The sequence below is a fragment of the Gymnogyps californianus genome, chromosome 6 (genome assembly GCF_018139145.2).
Source record: "Gymnogyps californianus isolate 813 chromosome 6, ASM1813914v2, whole genome shotgun sequence".
NCBI lineage: Eukaryota > Metazoa > Chordata > Aves > Accipitriformes > Cathartidae > Gymnogyps > Gymnogyps californianus.
This window is the reverse complement of record NC_059476.1, coordinates 1745148-1762785: the sequence shown is the minus strand read 5'-3', so window position 1 is coordinate 1762785 and position 17638 is coordinate 1745148.

Sequence of the window (17638 nt, the reverse complement as noted above, 5' to 3'; positions counted from 1 at the left end):
CTGGCGCTCGGGGCTTCGCCGGCTGACCTGCTGCGGCTACCAGGTTCGCGATGTGTTGCTGTATTGGGGTTGTTTTTTTGGTGTTTTTGGGTTTTTTGTTTGGTTTTTTTTTTTTTTAAAGTTGAGAGCTAAAACTGTAGGCAGCTGTTTACAAAGGTGAACCAGGACTCTCTTCAGCTTTGGTTTTTTGGTTTGTTTTTTTTTTCTCCAAGCTTACGTGTTAGGTAGGAATAACAATAAAAGCTGCCCACAGTTGCTGGTAAATCCCCCAAATGGCTGTTCTCGGGGAGTGCTGTGCAAAGCCCGCTTACATTGGAAACGAAGATGTAAATGATTAATGAGGCAGTCCTAGCTTGAGGGGTGGCGGCAGATGGAGCAGCAACGTGCAGTGGGGTATGGAGGGATGCAAGCGGGGAAAGCTGGGGGCGAGGGGGACAGAGAGGGCATCTGCAGGGCTGGGGGCCGACGGCTGCCTGGCTGAGGGGGCCAGGGAGCAGATGCAATGGAAACTGAGGCAGGGAGTGAAAGGGGGGGGGCCTCCGCTGAGGCTCCTGAGGAGGGGTTTCCTAGACCCTGAGCACGGCCTGGGTGAGCGGTGACACCAGCCTGTGTGGAAGCGGTGTCACTGCTGATGGAGTGGCTCTGAAAGCCCGGCGGCATCACGTGTGCTTCTGAAGGAAGGACGGGCTGACAAGGTTTTCTTGCAGCTTGGAAGATTCGGTTGAAATTAAGAATCCTAACATTAGGCTGACTGAAGCTGTCACGAAGACTGAAACACTTAAATAAGCCAAGGGATGTTGAGGCTCCCAGCAGAATCAGTCTGGCATTTCTGCCTGCTCAGCGCTTGGGATAATCCGTCAGCTGAGCTGGCTTAACCCTGGCCCGTGGTCTTCGGGATGCCAGTCTGCCTGCCCAGCGCTGCGCTCGGAGAGCTTGGTTTTGTACAGAAACCTATTGTATTCAAAACCACTGCTGGTTACAGTGCAACTTTCAGTGTAATTAAGTGGTGGCAGCACAATTAATGGCATTACGTGTGAGTCAGGATGGAAGATCTGGTCCTCAGCTGGTCTGGTTTGGGCTGGAGATGCTGTGTTGCATTTTATCCATGATGTGACTTCCAGGTTCAAGGTACGATATCCACTGTTAGCCGTCTCCGGATGGAGACCTGTGATCCTTAACCCCCCCGCAGCCGCTGGCAAAGGGGGAACTCCTCACACGCGGTGAGAGCGAGCAGCCACAGCGTGGCCCTGCTGCCAAAAATGGGTGGCGAGCCAATTCCTGGCACCGTTCCCGCCTGCTGTAACTTTTAGCTCCTTTCCCATTACTGTATTATTAAATGCGATTTTTTTGTACGTGCGTGAGGGATTTCGGCAGGGGGACTGAAGAGCTCTGCGGAGTAAAGTCTACTCCCTGTGCTTGCTTTGTTTCATTGCTTTTCAGCCTGGACTCTAAGCCTCCAGGTGGATAGCAAAGCAAGCATGGGAAAGCATGGGCAAGGAAGTCCAGTCATTTTGCCAGGACTACTTAAAAAACTGTAGCAATTATTATCAACTGGCTTTTTCCCCTCTCCTTCTTTTCCCCGGGTTTGTGTGTGTGTAACACTAGATGGAGCCTTCTGTGCGCTGGAGGAGCGGAGGAGTTAGGAGAGTTCAGAGCAGCATTCTTCGCTTCCAGCAGCGTCTTGTAAGATGTGTTAACGCAAATATCGCTGGCAATAAGGATGCCATTTAACGGGAAGAACACGGTGGGAAATTCTTTCTTACACCTACAGAGGGCAAAAGTCATGTGGTGTTTCCCTTTGCATGAAAAATACATCAGAACTAAGAATTAGAATGGTTGTAGCATTAAAGATTATGTACACATCATTTTTATAGTAGTTTTTGAAGTATGTGTAGAGGAAGGGTTACATTTGTGGCTTTGAGAATGTGTGCCTGCATTTAGATATACATAGAATTGTTTCTGTCCTTCAAATGTCTGGCCTTCCACAACCATCTGCAGCTATCTTAGGAAAATTACTCAAAATACGATGAGTTTTGACACTTTCTTAATAAGCTGATCATTATTTTATATCATGGCTTCGGTGGCAGTGCTCTAGTGCACTGGCTGCTGATCTGTCTGAATGACGCAATGGTGGTGATGGTGCTTGCGTTGGGGAGCTCTTTCCAGCGTTATTCTTACAGAAGCGGAGCGGCGTCAGCATTCTGTGCACATACGCAGCCTCTGAAAGCAACCAAGAAAGCAGATTACAGAATACGAGTTTCCAAGAAGACGAAATTGCAACATCGTTATGAAACGAACCATGTCATCTTAATTATTCTTTGCAAATTTTAGACTGTGTCTGAACAACTAGTACATCTTGCTGACATCCCAAATGACTGGGATACTGAGAAAATGCAAATATAAAACAAATTTTGGGCAAATTACATATGTTTGTACTGAGAATGATAACTGAAAGAGAAGTCCTTGTAGAAAACTGAGGCATGCGCCATGCCATGCGAAGGCTAGAGCCTCTGAACCAAAAGGTTGCCAACAATTTTCAAACCTTGCAGAAAGGGATCCTTGAGGGGTTAATGACCTAGTTCTGCAAATATTTATGCATACTGCTTTAATTTTGTGCTCAGCTGAATAGTTCCCAATGAATTTACTAGAATCACTTCATTATAGCCTCTTTAGTGGAAAAATGGAAAGATAATTAAATCTGTCATACTCCTACATGTAAGGACATACTTTTAAAATTCTTATGTTTAAGCAAATAGGCATGTGCTTCTTAATTGTTTAGAAAAAGAAAAAAATTGACGTGTTTAGAATTAAAGTTCTTTCCTACCCGCATATGCTTTGCTCGCGCACTGCGTAGGACACTAGTTCAATTGCACTATTGCAGTGAGGGACGGAACAGGAGAGGCTGCCGTTGGCTTTCCAGTCAGTCTATGAAATGGGCTGACAGTCTCTTTTCAGTGAGAAATAATCACTGCCTGTAATCCCCCTGCTTACCAACCAACCGAAAAAGACTTTATAAGGTTTTGGTTGATGGATTCAATCTAGTAAAGTAACGCGAATGAGTTGAAAACAACAACAAAATCGTCCACAGTATAATGTTTTGTCTTCTAAATTAAATGCAGTACCAACAGGATGTTAGAGTTCCAGTGAATTTCTATAAGTAATTCAGAACAATGAGATTTCTCCTAAACCACCTGAATTAACCTGTGTGCCTCTAAGTTTACGTTGCATGGTATAAGTCATCAGATATGCAGGCCCCTTATTAAGTAGCTTTCCCTTAATTTTCAGGTGAACGTGGCTTTCATATGCTGCTCAGAGTTTGTCTGTAGCCTTTTAAAAGATTACTACAACCAATTGAAAAAGTAATCTGTCAAAGCTGACATTCATCCTCTCTCCCCTAAATTGCTATCGCTTTCTACTTCAGCCACGTATCGGTGTGCTGTGTAGCAAAGGAAAGAGGTGTTAGTAGGGCCAGCTCAGAAAATGTACTTTATCTTTGTATTAAAAACACTGTTACCCATGATTGTGGTAGCGATGTGGGGCGTGTTGTTAATAATGGAAAAGTTGCTGTCTCCATCTTGATGCCGATAACGCTCCGATGCACCGTGCAGGGAGAGCAAGGGAATAGTCGTAGAGCTGATACGTGGCCGTTCTCACCTGGGGCCGCAGCGAGAGCGGTTCTTAAGCCGTCTACAAGCTGCGGATAGGGAGTTCCTTGGGGCATCTTAATTTGTCATTTTGGGGATCTCTGCTTGAAATCCCTTGTTGTTGGGGGGGTGCTGGGCTGTCAGTCCAAGGCAGCGCTCAGCCGGCTGCGAGCGGCTCCAAGGCGGCAGTCCTTGGACAGTTTGCTGTCCCTTCAGGGCACAGGGATGTGTAGTGGGACGCGGGTAATCCCAGCCGGAGCGCTATGAAGATGGAGCGGCGTTGCTGTAAGGATAAAGCACAGATCTGGCTACTTGACCCTCAGTACCCTGCACTGAATTATTCACAGCCGGCTCGGACACCTCTGTAAAGCACTGAATTGTGTGAGCCGCACGGCTTTTAACTCCTGTGTGTGTTTGAGTATCCAACTCCTTTCTTTAGGCACCTTCTTCCGAACTAAATCTCTTTCTTTCCTATCTGCGATGACGAAGTTTTGTTCCTCCTCTGTGTACTGAGGTACTCTGACGATATTTTGAAGGCGAGTATGCATGTGTTTTTGAAGAGATCAGTCATCCTATGGGTATTAATAACAATAGTTCCTTGGTCTGGCCACGTGCATGCACATTTTTTTGCAATGTTTCTTTCTTAGGAATGAAGATTTATTGAGGATGAACTGACCTACTCTGCACCCAACACCTAAGAGGCTCTTGCTGCAAATTACCTCCCTGGGCGAATACCCGTTCTTGCAGGAATTCCTACTAGTTTCTTGGGATATTTTTGTTCCCACTGTTTGTTCCTGGGAGGTGGCTTCTTGCCTTGATCTGAGGCATGGTGAGCCGCAATGAATCTCAGATCAAACTATGGTATTTTGTCATCAAATGTTCCTTGCACTTTCGATGCCTATGAATAATGTTCTACCTTTATTTAACCAGAGTGATGCCACTAATGCAGATAAAGGAGGAAATGCCATGTGCTCTAAATGCTGGAATTGCAGGTGATTTCCAAGGACAACTTCTGGATATGCTGTAAGGTGCTTGTGGGGACCAGAGAGCACCAAGCAGGCCAAAAGCTCAAAGAGATGTGGAAGGGGTGATGGGCTATTCTAAGGATTTCGTGATATTTCAAAATAGTTCTGTTTCTGCTAGCTCTATTTTGTCATCTTATTAAAAAAAAAAAAATCGTAATGGTAATTGGCTGGGGAGATGTTTTGAATAATGTTTTGTGTCTCTAGAGTTTTTTTTTCTTTACGCTGTCCATTTTGATTATTCCTGGACCTTAGCGGATGTATGGCATTATATCGGATATAACGTTAGGTGAGTGCTTACAGGACTGTTGGCTACTTTTCTTGCGTGTTCGCGACTATCTGGCAATACCAGGCGCTCTGATGTCTCCGTGCCGTTTCCCCACCGCTGCGTTCGGGGAGCGGGGCCCGGGTTGCTGAGCGTGCGTTCGCGCGCTGGTGGTTGCTCCCTCCCAGCCTCCCCTCCTTCTGACTGGCTTAAAACAATTTTGGCAGGTGCTCCTGCTGCCTTGCTGTTCACCACCTCTCGCAGGCTGTTAATGAGTATATTGAAAAACACCAGCCCAAAGACTGATCCCTAGGGCACTACACTATTAACCTTTCTCCATGCTGAGAATTGGCCATTTATTTCTATTCTCTTTCCTATCTCTTAACTTGTTTTAATCCCTGACAAGACTTTATCGTTCACCTGGTGGTAACCGTGTTTCCTCTACAGCCTCTAGCTAGGCAGGAACTTTATCAAATGCCTTTGGAGTACATGAACAGGTCATACCTCCCAGTCCTCCTTTAGATTACCTCTCTTTTGCCCTGTGAAAGTCTCCCAACACGCAAAGGAGATGCAGATCCCTGTCGTTGCCGGTTTTGGGGTATCATTGGAGAATTCTGCATTCGGGAAGTGCCGGCAAGGTACTGCTTTTAAAGCATTGCTGGGAAATTTGTAGCTAAGAAGAGACTGTGTGATCCCAAAAGTCAGCTTCTCACTTGTTCTCGTTCTGAATGTCCATATTTAAAAGTATCTCATGGCTTCTGACCATCTTGATTTTAATTTAAGCAGAGGAAACATAGAGTAATCCTCTGGGAATGACAAGCTTTCTGTCACTGGGTCTTGATGGCTGTGGTCATGGATGGGGAGTCTGTCGTGGCAGGCACAGAACAAAGTGACCCTGCAGCTCACGCCTGAGCCGTCGCTGAGTCTGTCTCAGCACAGCAAGAAACCAAAGTCGAGGTAATTCATGCTTCATGTTCGACCTGTAAATCGGCCCGTTATCAGAGTGACCAAGACCATGGTCTTTCCTACCTTTTATTCAGTAAGAAATCACCTGCGTGCTCCATGCAGCCTGTCTCCTAGGTTTATCTTCTTGCGCGTGCTTGGGCTGCGAGGAGATAAAAGGGATTACGAGCTGGCGGCGATCTTGTGTCCGAAACCTCATCTGCGGTGTCAGCTGCATTCACGGGATGCAATACTGTGTATGGCTTACTTCCATCCGGGGGGTTGCATTGTATTGTTTGCTTGGCTGGGTTAAGTTACACATGTAGAATTTCAGAAAGTGTTCTGCCTCTTTTTTTTTTTTTTTTTTTTACTTTAATTTTCAGCTTTTCACATGCTGTACCAGCTTGTGGTGTTTGTCCAGGGCTTTTGCTTAGTTCTGGTATCATACAAAATCCTGCTAATTTATTAAGGATACAGAGGAACTGAAGAAATCACATCCGTTAATCACAAGAGATATGAACCGATTAAAAATACATGAGTTTTACTGGAATTGTGAGTCGTCTGTTGGGGCAACAATGGGTGTGGAGACTCCTTTCACGAAACCTTGTGAAGGGGGAAGTGACTTAGAATAAGATGGGGAAACAAGGGCTGCCGTTCCCTGTTAAAATGCTTTGGAAATGGAAGCATAGGAAGCTTTTCTGTGACATGAGGGATACAGGGAAAGGAAAAGAGGAGCAAGTATGGGAGAGTGCGCGTGGAGGTTGTGCACAGGGACGTGATGAAAGTCCCCATTTACCTTAGTCATAAGGAGCGTGACAAAGCACTGCTGAAATCACTGAAGATTACAAACTGGTAGGTCATTGTTTGCCTTCAAATATCCAACGTATTTGATAATAAAGTTCCTTTATTTTATGAAGTGCCTTGATTTGATTTAATTGTTTCAAGAATTTAAAGTGCAACAGAAGAGAAGCTGGCCTGTGGACGGGGAAGGATTACTGTAATGTCTTAGTTCAACAGATGAATTACTTCTCCATATGAAACAAGCCGTAAGTCTAGAGTGTGACAAAAGCTCCTTCACTACTTAGCAAGGAATTCAGGTTCATGAGTGGCAGCGCTTTGCAAAGTCCCATCTGAAACTCCTGAAACATGGAAGGTGACTAAAACAATTGAGTAGAAATTTCGGCAATATTCCTGGCTTTGAACTGTGCAGTGACCATCTAAAACTGATACATAACTTTGTGGTGTGCCAGTGCTGTGCTCGCTCTACCTGAGGGTGGGAGCATGAACACGTAATGTTTTTTTTTTTTTGTCTTTGTTTGGAGTGTTTCAAAGGTGCTCATAGAAACCAAAGCAGGAGCATTGCGTGCAGCGGTGCCCGTTTCCCTTTCTGAGAGAGAACGGCTCGCAAAGCTATTTTAGGCTTGCAATGGTTGGTGTGCCGTTAGGGTAAATATCTAGTATGACAAGCATCTACCAGCTTTTTGACATCTTTTTTTTTTGTCCTCATCTGGCTATGATAATATGGCTGTTCAGTGAAGATGGTGCAAAGACAGAACTTGATGAATAAGCTGTTGGTTTCGTTCAGGACGACAGCCGAATAACTGAGCAGACCTCATTAGTTTCAGATCAAATGCAACACAGTTTCATCCCCTGAAATGGTAATTTTCAAAAGATGTTTTGTCTTAAAAGGTGTCTTTTTTCCTCTCAACTTTTATCCAGAATTCACTTCCAGTCACTCTGAGAACAAGCACTAAAATTTCTGTCTTTCAGGAAATGTTTTCGAATTCTTTAGCTAAAAACCATTTGAAAATCTAATTTGAATTTTTAAACAGGCTTGCCTGCCCCAAATGACTTTTGCCAAATGAAAGATCTTCACCTGAAAAGTTTCTCCCAGCTCCGGGGAAGAACTGGATCTGCGTGTCGAAGCGTCTGAGGAGCGGTGTGCTGTAAGCTGGGAGTGCGCCTCTGCCAGCTGTGGGATGCGGCTGTCTGAAGTAGAACAGGTAAATAGAAAACCAACACCGTGGGAGGGGGAAAAACGGGGTTTCACAGTAGTGAAACCTTCACCTTAATTTTTAAAACATAAATAAAACACAATAGGCATTTGGGAGAAGCAAAATGTGAAATAGGAACATCAGGTTTAAACACAGAGAATCACTGTCGTGCCTTAACAGGATCCTTATTTCATCTGTTCTTCTGAAATCTCAGATTAAATCATGTTTTTCTATCTGTGCAAATAGATATCTGTACTATAGACCCTAATGGGCAGTGGTAACTTCTCATTACCTTCGATTTTTCAGTGCTTTTAGTTGGAAAGCTGGTGTATTAGTACCTTGAGATCTCAAGTAAACAAGATGTTGCACTGTATGGTTTGTTTTTCCGCTAAGTAACAAAGATCTGGATTTCACTAACCCACCACTTGGCTGAAATTTGGTGGTGTCAATGGCACTTGCAGGTCCGTACAGCCCTGCAGTCATATCTAGGACTTTCAGATGAAGCACAGGAATGAATTCAGATTTTAGGTTATTTGGAATACTTTAAAAAAAAAAAAAAAAGAAAAAAAGAAATTGGTGCACATGCAATAAAATAACGGTGATCTAATTACAGTGCTGGAGCCTGTGTCACGGCCTGGCAGCGCGTGCCTTGTGCAGGGAGAAGGGCTGACGCGGTGGCATGGAGAGTCTTTGCATTTGGGTGGTAGATGTCAGTGCTTTGGCTAGCCACAAAAACAAAACGGCAGACAACAACAGAAATCCCCTTGTGCACTGTGTTCAGAAAGTTCAGGAAATTACTGGCTTAAGGAAACATGATTTCAGTCCTCAGAGCTCTCTTCTGGCAATGTGTATTTCCTGTAAATAGAAAGTTATTTCTGCTAGGGGCAGAATTTTTCTCTTTTTGATGCTGAAAGCTCATTAAGATCTGATGTTAAACAATTAATGTTCCTAGGGACAAATTGTTTCATGTACTAAGACTTTCTCTAGCCAAAGGAAAATACAATATCCCAGAAAATTACAAGGCCCATAATAAACTTCACGCTCGCAAAATGCTCGGTAACGTTCATTTCAAGCCCCAGTATTTTTACAGAATCTATCAGAATCTGTGTGCAGATCTACCATCTGCCTGCTGATGGATGATCCTGGAAAACAGTGCATCTTCTCATAGTTTACTCTGAGCTTTGATGGATGAAGAATTAGGATTGAGCATGTTTATCCACACAACTAGTATTAGAATTTGATATTCCGTAATCTTAATGTTTGTTATGGAAATAGTCTCCTTTAAAATTTGGGGACGTGTTGCTCCGCTCTTCCCCTGGGACACTGGCCACCACCTTCCTGCTGTGATTTACAGCACGAGTTGGAGCAGCGTGTCATCTGTGCCGACTGGTAACGGACCCCAGAGGTCTCTCGATGCCTTCTGGGGTCACCAGAGCCCTTTAAGCTTCTACACTTAATACGCTAGAGAAAAACAACAAAAAAGGAGATTGTTTTCCTTAGTGTTTAGCGGGAGACCCAATACAAGAAGTCAGAAATGAGACTGTGTGTGTTGCCTTCGCTTGACGGGGCCCTACAAATTCTGTTTCGTTCCTATATAGGAACGCTGTAGGCAGTGGGGTTTTTTATATGTAGTCCATGAGGAGAGAAGGGCATGGCCAGTTTCCTCCTCTCCTCGAGAGCTGGGGCTTGGCTTCACCTTCTTGTGCTGTTCATTGCGCCAAAACAGACAGGGAAGGCAAAGGAGGTTGTGTCTTGCATTTTTTGAAACCTGACATTACTGCTGTTCATTAAGCAAGGTCAAAGTCTTATTTCTGTGCTCCAAACAAGCATAGCAGGAAGAATTTATGAAAGGCCCAATTTAAATATATTAAAAGAGTAGAAAGCATCCCACCCAGTGAAGTCCAGCTCATGGGCAACGTGCTGTCTGCATCTTGCAAGAGGATGGCATCCGCCATCTGTCCCTGTCCACCACAGCCCTCGTGGATTCACTCTTTTCCTGAATTTCATGCCCAGACAGAACGTAATTGTGCGGCGACAGCTTTTATCTTTTCATCTGAAAGCAGAATCTAGAGATTTCTGTGGAACTTATGAAACTGTATTTAATGGCTTTAAACAGGACAAAAAAACTTCACTTGCTGGCTGTTTGCTGAATTTAGCCCTAAACATTAAAAAGAATTGAACCAGAGAATTTAATGAAAATCCTATTTTAGATTGAACTATATTTTCCTCAGTACATCTTAATAAAAACAATAAAAATAATGAGGAAATTACATAGGCAAAAACCCCACTTCCCAGTTCTTGCATTTGGTGTCATTATTACCCTCGATTTGTGGGTAAGGATATTTTACTACCTAACCTTATGCTCCTAAAGACTGCTCCTGATCTGAGGCTGGCTTAGTGCTTTTGTTTTGTTTTTGACACAAACTGTTGCTATGAAGCTTGCTGTGCCACCAGGAGACTGAAGCTCCTGTTCCACTAAATATTCTGTACTCTAACAAATAGCCCTGGTGCTAGGAGCTGACACGGACCTGTACCAGAGCAGTTGTCCCCTTTTTACTCAATCTCTAAATTCTATGAGATACAACTGATATCCGCCCCCCCTCCTAGTTTTAAGATCTCCTTTCCTATTACTTCCTTGCATCAAAATGAAAATTTGGTTTCCCCAACTCAGACTATTCTGTTTCTTTGTGAGGCACGATGAACTTCTCAATAGTAGAAAGTAATCTCTCATTAAATGCTGGCTTTGGGGGTGCCACGCGCATCCCGCGCCTCCGGGGGCACAAACTGCGCCCGGCCCCCGGCAGGGACCCCCCGACGGATTGCTGCTGCGCGGGCAGGTTTCCTGCAGCGAGAGGAAAGGGGAAAGCTCCGGGAAAATTCCTGGCTAAAGAGGTTTAGGTGGCTGGGAGCCGGGAACAGCATTGAGGGCCGCTGCTGGAAGTATGGTCAGATGTGGTCAAATCCCAGCTATTTTGGAAATCTGTCTTTTCTAAGTACTATGTAAAGACCTGATTTTTCAATAGATGAATATTTTTGCTTTTTTTTCCCCCAAAGTATTATCTTACCAAGGAGATGTAGAAGTGCCAAAATGGGAAGGTGAGGGTACGTGTCCCACCCTGCTGGACCAGACTTGTGGGCCCTTTGTCCTTCCCGCAGCAGCAGCCATTGCCAGATGTTTCAGAGGGAAAGGTAGGTAACTTCTGGACTTGTCTTTTCTAAAATCGATTACATGTTCCGAGAACAGAAGTTGTTTATTACATCCAACTTTTTATTTACTTACTTTCCTCAAAAGGGTAAACTGTTATTAGGATGTATCCTTATGTCACAGAAAGTTGTGGGTTTTTTTTTTTTTCCCCTCTTATGAACAGTATTTTAAGTTACAGCATCTACCAGCCTTTTTCTTCCCAAGAGCTTTGCAAAATCCTGGTCATTATCTCTGTAATAAGATTTCTGGCCCTTTAGTCATCCAGAATGGGATGTGACAAAATCAAGTTGTCAGTCTGGACTGATCTTAGTGGGGAGAAGAAAATATCATTTTTAGACCTGAGGGTTTCTTTGTGTCTCTTGTGGTCTACAAAGATAAAGACACTTGTCTTTACTACAAGATTTTACAGGGCCACATGAATAAATTGGTACAGTAACCTCCTCTGTCCTTCTGTGCCGTGTTCTACCTCGTTATTCCTTTTCTTTGGAAAATGCCTGATGGGAATGAGTTAAATGAGAGAGTATCTTTTAATCCTCAGCAGGCCAATGTCACCTCATCTTCCGTATCTTTTGAGGTTCCTCAGTCCAAGAGGTCTCTTATGCTACCTAACATTAATGGCAATGCTTTCAAACACTCCTCGTCTCCTACATTTCTACGGTTTTTTAGTTGATCAGTTTATTCTAGATTATAAAATGTTACTGGGCTGTTTCCAGCAGAGTCATCTGCTGGAGGGTTTTTTATGTGCATCTCCTTCAGTGAATCAGTTTGGAATAGCCTGAGAGCAAATCCTAATGGCTGTCTCACTAGTGCTCATCTACTGAGATTTTTATCTTTTCTTCTGCTTGAGCTCCTAGTGTTGGCTCCCTCAAGTTTTGTGCCCGTGTTGGGCAGAGTGTCCTCATCACGTGTTGGCACTTACTGGATCTGACTTGTTTCTGCTCTGTGCTCCTGAGAAATAGCATGTGATAGTTCTCCTACTTCTCTGGATTTCATTTTACGCTTGTTAGTTCTTACAACATGCTTGAAGTTGACGTATTTGGAAGCCCTAGGCCTTCTCAAATGAGATCCGTGTTGCATTTCAACTGCGACGGGGTGCGGTGTACTCTTCCAGCATCACTGCCGCGTTGGTCATCCATGCCCAGCAAACGCAGCCAGGTTGCCGTGCTGGTATGCTCTTCTTCCTTAGGGCTAAATGGACTTTTCTTCCTAAAGGAAGATGCCGTTGTTCCTTCTGCTGTCTTTCTGATTCATGTTACTGTTTAGATTTTTTTCACCCCTCTGCCTGTACGTGATGATTTGGGCAGCCTGTGCAGGTGGTCTGGGCTTGGTGTGCCTCAGGATGGGGAAAGGTCCACTTGGAGCATTTAGTGGGCGTTAAGTCACAACTCTTTCTTTTTGTTTTGTTTGACTTGTGTTAAAGGAGCTCCTGACAAGTGATGAGACCTAAAGGGAACTCTAAAACTGAGTGAGGAACCTGTGTTAAAATTGCATTAGCCCTGCAAGGGACGGGCAGTAGTCGCTTTTTTCATAGACACAGCCTGGCTTCCTCTGTCTTAATGAGCAGTGAAATTTTTCTTTATTCCTAAGCCAAAAAAAGGCTTCATACTGAGCCATGAACCTTGCTTTCCTCAGAAGGAAAGAAGAGTAGATGTGTAGTAGAGCAGATTGCTTAGAAGAAATAAACAGTGAAGCCGGAGAGGCTTGTGTCTCTGGCACCTCAGCCTGGGGGAGCTCTCCGTTCTGGTTCTTGGCTTGGAATTTTAGGCTTGGTATTTTAGGCTTGGATTTTTACATGAGTGTCTTCACTGAGCATATGGGAGTGTGTATCTGTGTGTATACATGTATATAGTGCACTATACAGTCCATAGTATATACATGTAGTGTGAAGCAGATGCTAACTTGGACAAAATTAATTGCCATTGGTTATAATCAACTTGAGCACATTATATTAATTATATGTAATTCCAAATTTAGTACTAAACCCCTGAGGCTTATTTTTCCTGCTTGGTTTGACAGTAAATGCTGTTAAACTAAAGCGGTTTGACTTAACATCCTCTTCCCCTGCTGCAAAAGGAATAGTAAATAGTGAGTAATCATGATCATTTGTGAATCAAATCTCTGTCTCCTCTATTTCTCTTTAAGATCGCTGAGGATCTCTTACACCTGGCTCACCTACAGACTAGCTTATACTATTATTACTATTTTTAAGTCCATGCAAAAAAATTGTGACCGCTCTCCTTTTCATAGTAGCCTGCAGGACAAAGTAGCAAAGTTTAAAGGGTGGGAAACCCACCTCTGCCTGTGCTATACCTTGCTTATTTGTAGCAGCCCAGGGTTTCTTCATCCTGCAGCGGTCCAGGTGTAGCAGAAGTTTCACAGTGAGCCACCACAGCGCAATATTTCACTTTCTGTGTCCGGCTATTCAGGTATTTATGTATTATTGAAGCCAGTCGCTTCTGAAGCATTGGAGTGCTGCGAGCAGGTGACTGAGACATGATGCTCATTAATAATTGAAAGCTGGGGTGAGTGACTAGACTGTCAGTTAAAATTGAATCCTACTAAATTCTGGCATAAAATCAATAGTCAACAAAAATAAACAGCAGCCTGGGAAACAGAGGCTTTGACGCCGCTTTTGCCGGGGTTGCACGTGAGCGTAGACCTGCTCCCGAATGTGCCATGGAGCTGCCCGCTGTCCTGGGCATCTGAGCAAGCTCCTACCAGCTGTATCAGTCACCGGCAGCACGTGGTACCCACCGTCCGTCACCGTGGCCTTGCTGGTGGTCCCTGGGGCTGGGTGTCACCTTGGGTCCATCACTGAACCCGCCTTCAAGGTGCAGAGCGTGCAGCCGAGAGCACGTCTTCCCACCACGCCTAGAGCGGAGCCGAGCAGTTTCAGATGACTGAAAAATACATAATTGTAGTAATTAGCTCATTATTTGCAAAATTGTTGTAAACATGTTAATAATTAAGCAGTATCTACATTGTATAGTGTGCCTATGGTTAATGTGGCAGTGGTTATTAAAATACATTAATGATTCCAAGAAAGTTCATGTAGATACTACAAATCCTCTTTCCAAGTATAGTGTATTTTTTGTGTATTCACAGCAACTGCATGTTTTACAAAAAAAACATATAAAGATAATTTTTCTGTAAACTACATTTTTAATGTGTCACTGTACTCTTTCTTAAAATCATTTTGTGGGACTAAAGATGTCTGGTAACTAAATTATTTGTCATCAGCTCTACTATGAAAGTCTGATCAGACCTGCAGGTAATAAAATGACAATAAATATTTAAAGCACACCCTAACAAAATAGTCTGCTTCTATAAATGATCTTTGTGGGATGTCTATAGTAAAAAAAAATAAATATATATTGGGATGACAGTTTAAATATATTTTCACTTTACCCTGTGGTATGAGGAATAAAATCCAAAATATATCACTACATTATGACTGTCTGTATAAGCCAAAATCCTGCAAACAGCTGTGCATATTTTAAGCTATGCCCTTCTAAGCAAGTGAACATACTACGAATTTAATTTGGCTTTTCACAAGTTATGTCTGAATACCGTGGAAAGATGCATAGGAAGAGGTTTATTTGGTTCAAATAATTATTATTTAAGACTGTGACCCTAGAAACTCATATTCAGGTGTGTAACCGTGCTGAGGAATAACCATCCAAATCAAGAGGCATTTGTTTGACTGAGTTGCACATGTGCTTCAAAATTTACAAAATTAGATCAAAATTCAGATAAAAGAAGGAAAGAATAACACAAGTACAACCTGATCTTGGCTGCAGTTAGGCAACCACACGTCTTCAAGTATTTGAGTTATATCCACCGAGCTAAACAGGCCTGTTGGTGTTTATGGGGAGTTTATGGCCAGACTTCAGTGGTGGGAAGATGGTGCTTTGATCTGTGGCTGAACCTTTTTTTTCATTCCTTTAGGGTTTAGTTGCAGTTTATGTTATTTTTTTTTCTTCTTGTGTTTATTAATTTCCAGTGCATGCCACTTTCTGGAGGGCATTGCTTGCTGGTGAACAAGGTGGCTTACCTTCCCCGTTCGCTGTGGATTTGTTTTAGCGCTGGTTATTTATGTTTCAGTTTGCCTGAGTGCAAACACTGTTGTTCATGGGTACAGCCCAGCTCTTAACGTCTCTCATTAAGTGATTTGCCCTGGCAGAGACAAACCTGATTTTCTACTACCTGAGCAAAATAAACCTGTTTTTTTTTTTTTTTTCCTTTGCCACCAAAAGCATAGGGGCAGTAGCAGCCACAGCAACATAATCTACAGGCTGCGTTCGTAGTCAGGGAGGTGGCCAGAGTCACCAGATCTTCAGGGTTTTGCCTTGTTGAACCATGGACATCTTCAAGCATGGGGATTTCACAGGGCGTTGCAAGGAGAAACCTGGTCCAGTGCTTGTCCAGCCTCACTGCAATTTTGTTTTCCCCTTCTGTCTCAGTGGAGCTTGCCTCATTGTGCCTTGGCATTGCTACCTGCTGTTTCGCCAAGTACCTTTGGGTGAATTCTCTCCATGATCGTCTTTTATGGGCAGCTGTTAGATCCCTCCTTCACCTCCTTTCCTCCAGGCTGTTTTGGAAGTGCTGATGAAATCAAAGTGAATGACATCCTTGCTTTTCCCTTGCCCGTGGATCCAGTAATCTCATCCCAGCAGCTGATGAACACCAGGCACAGTTTGTACATGGTAAGGTGATCCCAGTTCCCTTCTTGCCTTTCACAGATGCCATTTCCAGGCCCATGAAGCTTTGAAGATCCACGGTCTTCCCAGAGGCTGAGCTGGGGTTCGCCCTGTTTGGGGATGAAGTAACATCTGCCTTTCTCCAGCCATGGGGAGCCTCCCCTGGTCTCCGTGTGCTCAGAGAGACTGCCGAGAGCAGCCTCACGATGGTGTCTCCTGGCTCCTTCAGCATCCTTGGAGGCCTCCTGTCCTCTGGTCCCACAGCAGTGATAAGTCCCCTCTGGACAACAGTAAGTGCATCTGTTGATAAACGAATATACATTTATTCTGCTTTCAGAGGATGATCTTTTGTTGCGTTCTCTCCCTTTCCAGTTCACAGCCTGCTGGTTTGCACGGCTTTTGCTCTGGGTTCTTGCGGGTGGCTTTGCCTCCTGGGGATTTGCCTCTGTCTCCAAAGCCCGATGTGTTTTCCCGTGAGCAGTGCAAACTTGCTGGCACGCAGTCCCTTTTGTTTCAGGGCTAGATTGAGGAGGTGAATGTGTAGTTTTTGCCTTTGTCTTTGACCATGGACAGTGTTGGTTGGGTTGCTGTTCAGGTGAGTAACCCCAAATGTTTGTTTTCAGCAGAAGCAAAGTGGGCATTTGCCAGTTTTGGCCTGGGTATAGAAGTGACTGAGGGAGTGGTGGTTTTCTGCCCTCTAGGAATGTGATACCTAAGGGTTTGTGGGTTTGTTTTTTGTTTTGTTTTGTTTCCCCCCCCAATACAGAACAGCCTTATCTGTTAGGTACCTGATCCTGACCCATAAACCAGCCTTCCCATCCTTTGGCTTGCTGAAATTTCATAAGGATTAAACCATAAAACCCTGATCACTTAATAAGAGGATTATTATGAAGTACACAAGTAGTATAATTAAATGCGTGTCATAATACCTGATTAGACTATGGATTTAGAGATGGAGCAGCATTATGCAAAGATACAATGTAACTGGGTTAATAACAATCAACTGATTAATGTAGTACATCTCATTCAAGCCTAAAGGAGAATAGACTGAGATGATTAGTGCAGTTGCAAATATGCAGAAGTGCACAAAGCAGAATGTATGTGACATGACTGAATAAATGAAGGGGAGTTTTATCAGTGTACCAAAACATAAAGATGTTTAAAGGAGAAACAATGTTGTTAGGCAACTCACTGAAACTAGCCTGGAAGATGCAATGATTCTCAGCATGTTTGTGTTACTGTGTATTTATAGTTGCAGTGAGCTAATAGTCATAATGGAAGTAAACAGAAGATATTATACTGAAATAATATTGGGCATTAGGGTTTTTTTAACCTGCAGAAGGAAACTGAACTGAGTGGATACCCTGTTCTTAACGCTTGCCTAGGTAAAAATCCTGCTAAAAAGCAAAACCCAACAGAAGCCTTTAAAGGCTGCGAGCAGTTGACTTCGCTTGTCCTGTCCAAGGTGAGCAGAGAGGAGCTGTGAGCCTTCCTAAAGGCCACCATTAATACATTTTCCATTTGTAGGGCTGGGTATGTCACACATGCACTAGGATCCTAGAAGAGGTTATGGTTCTTAAGTTTCATGCAATGTTCAAGTTTTTTTGCATGTTCTTGGTAAGTTCTAGAAGTTCTATTGAAATAAATGAAGAAGTAATCCTTCATTGACAGCAATAGGATCAATAGAAAGCTTTTTTTTGCAGTTGGCAAGAACCACCTCCAAGATTAAACTTCCTTATTCTGAGAAACTCTTCTGTTCCCAAGAAACAAAGCCAGTCGCCTACCATTTGAATAACCAAGACACAAAATCTCCCTAAAAATGAGGTAGGAGAGATAAGGTCCCCCGTGCAAGCTTGCTGTGTGTGT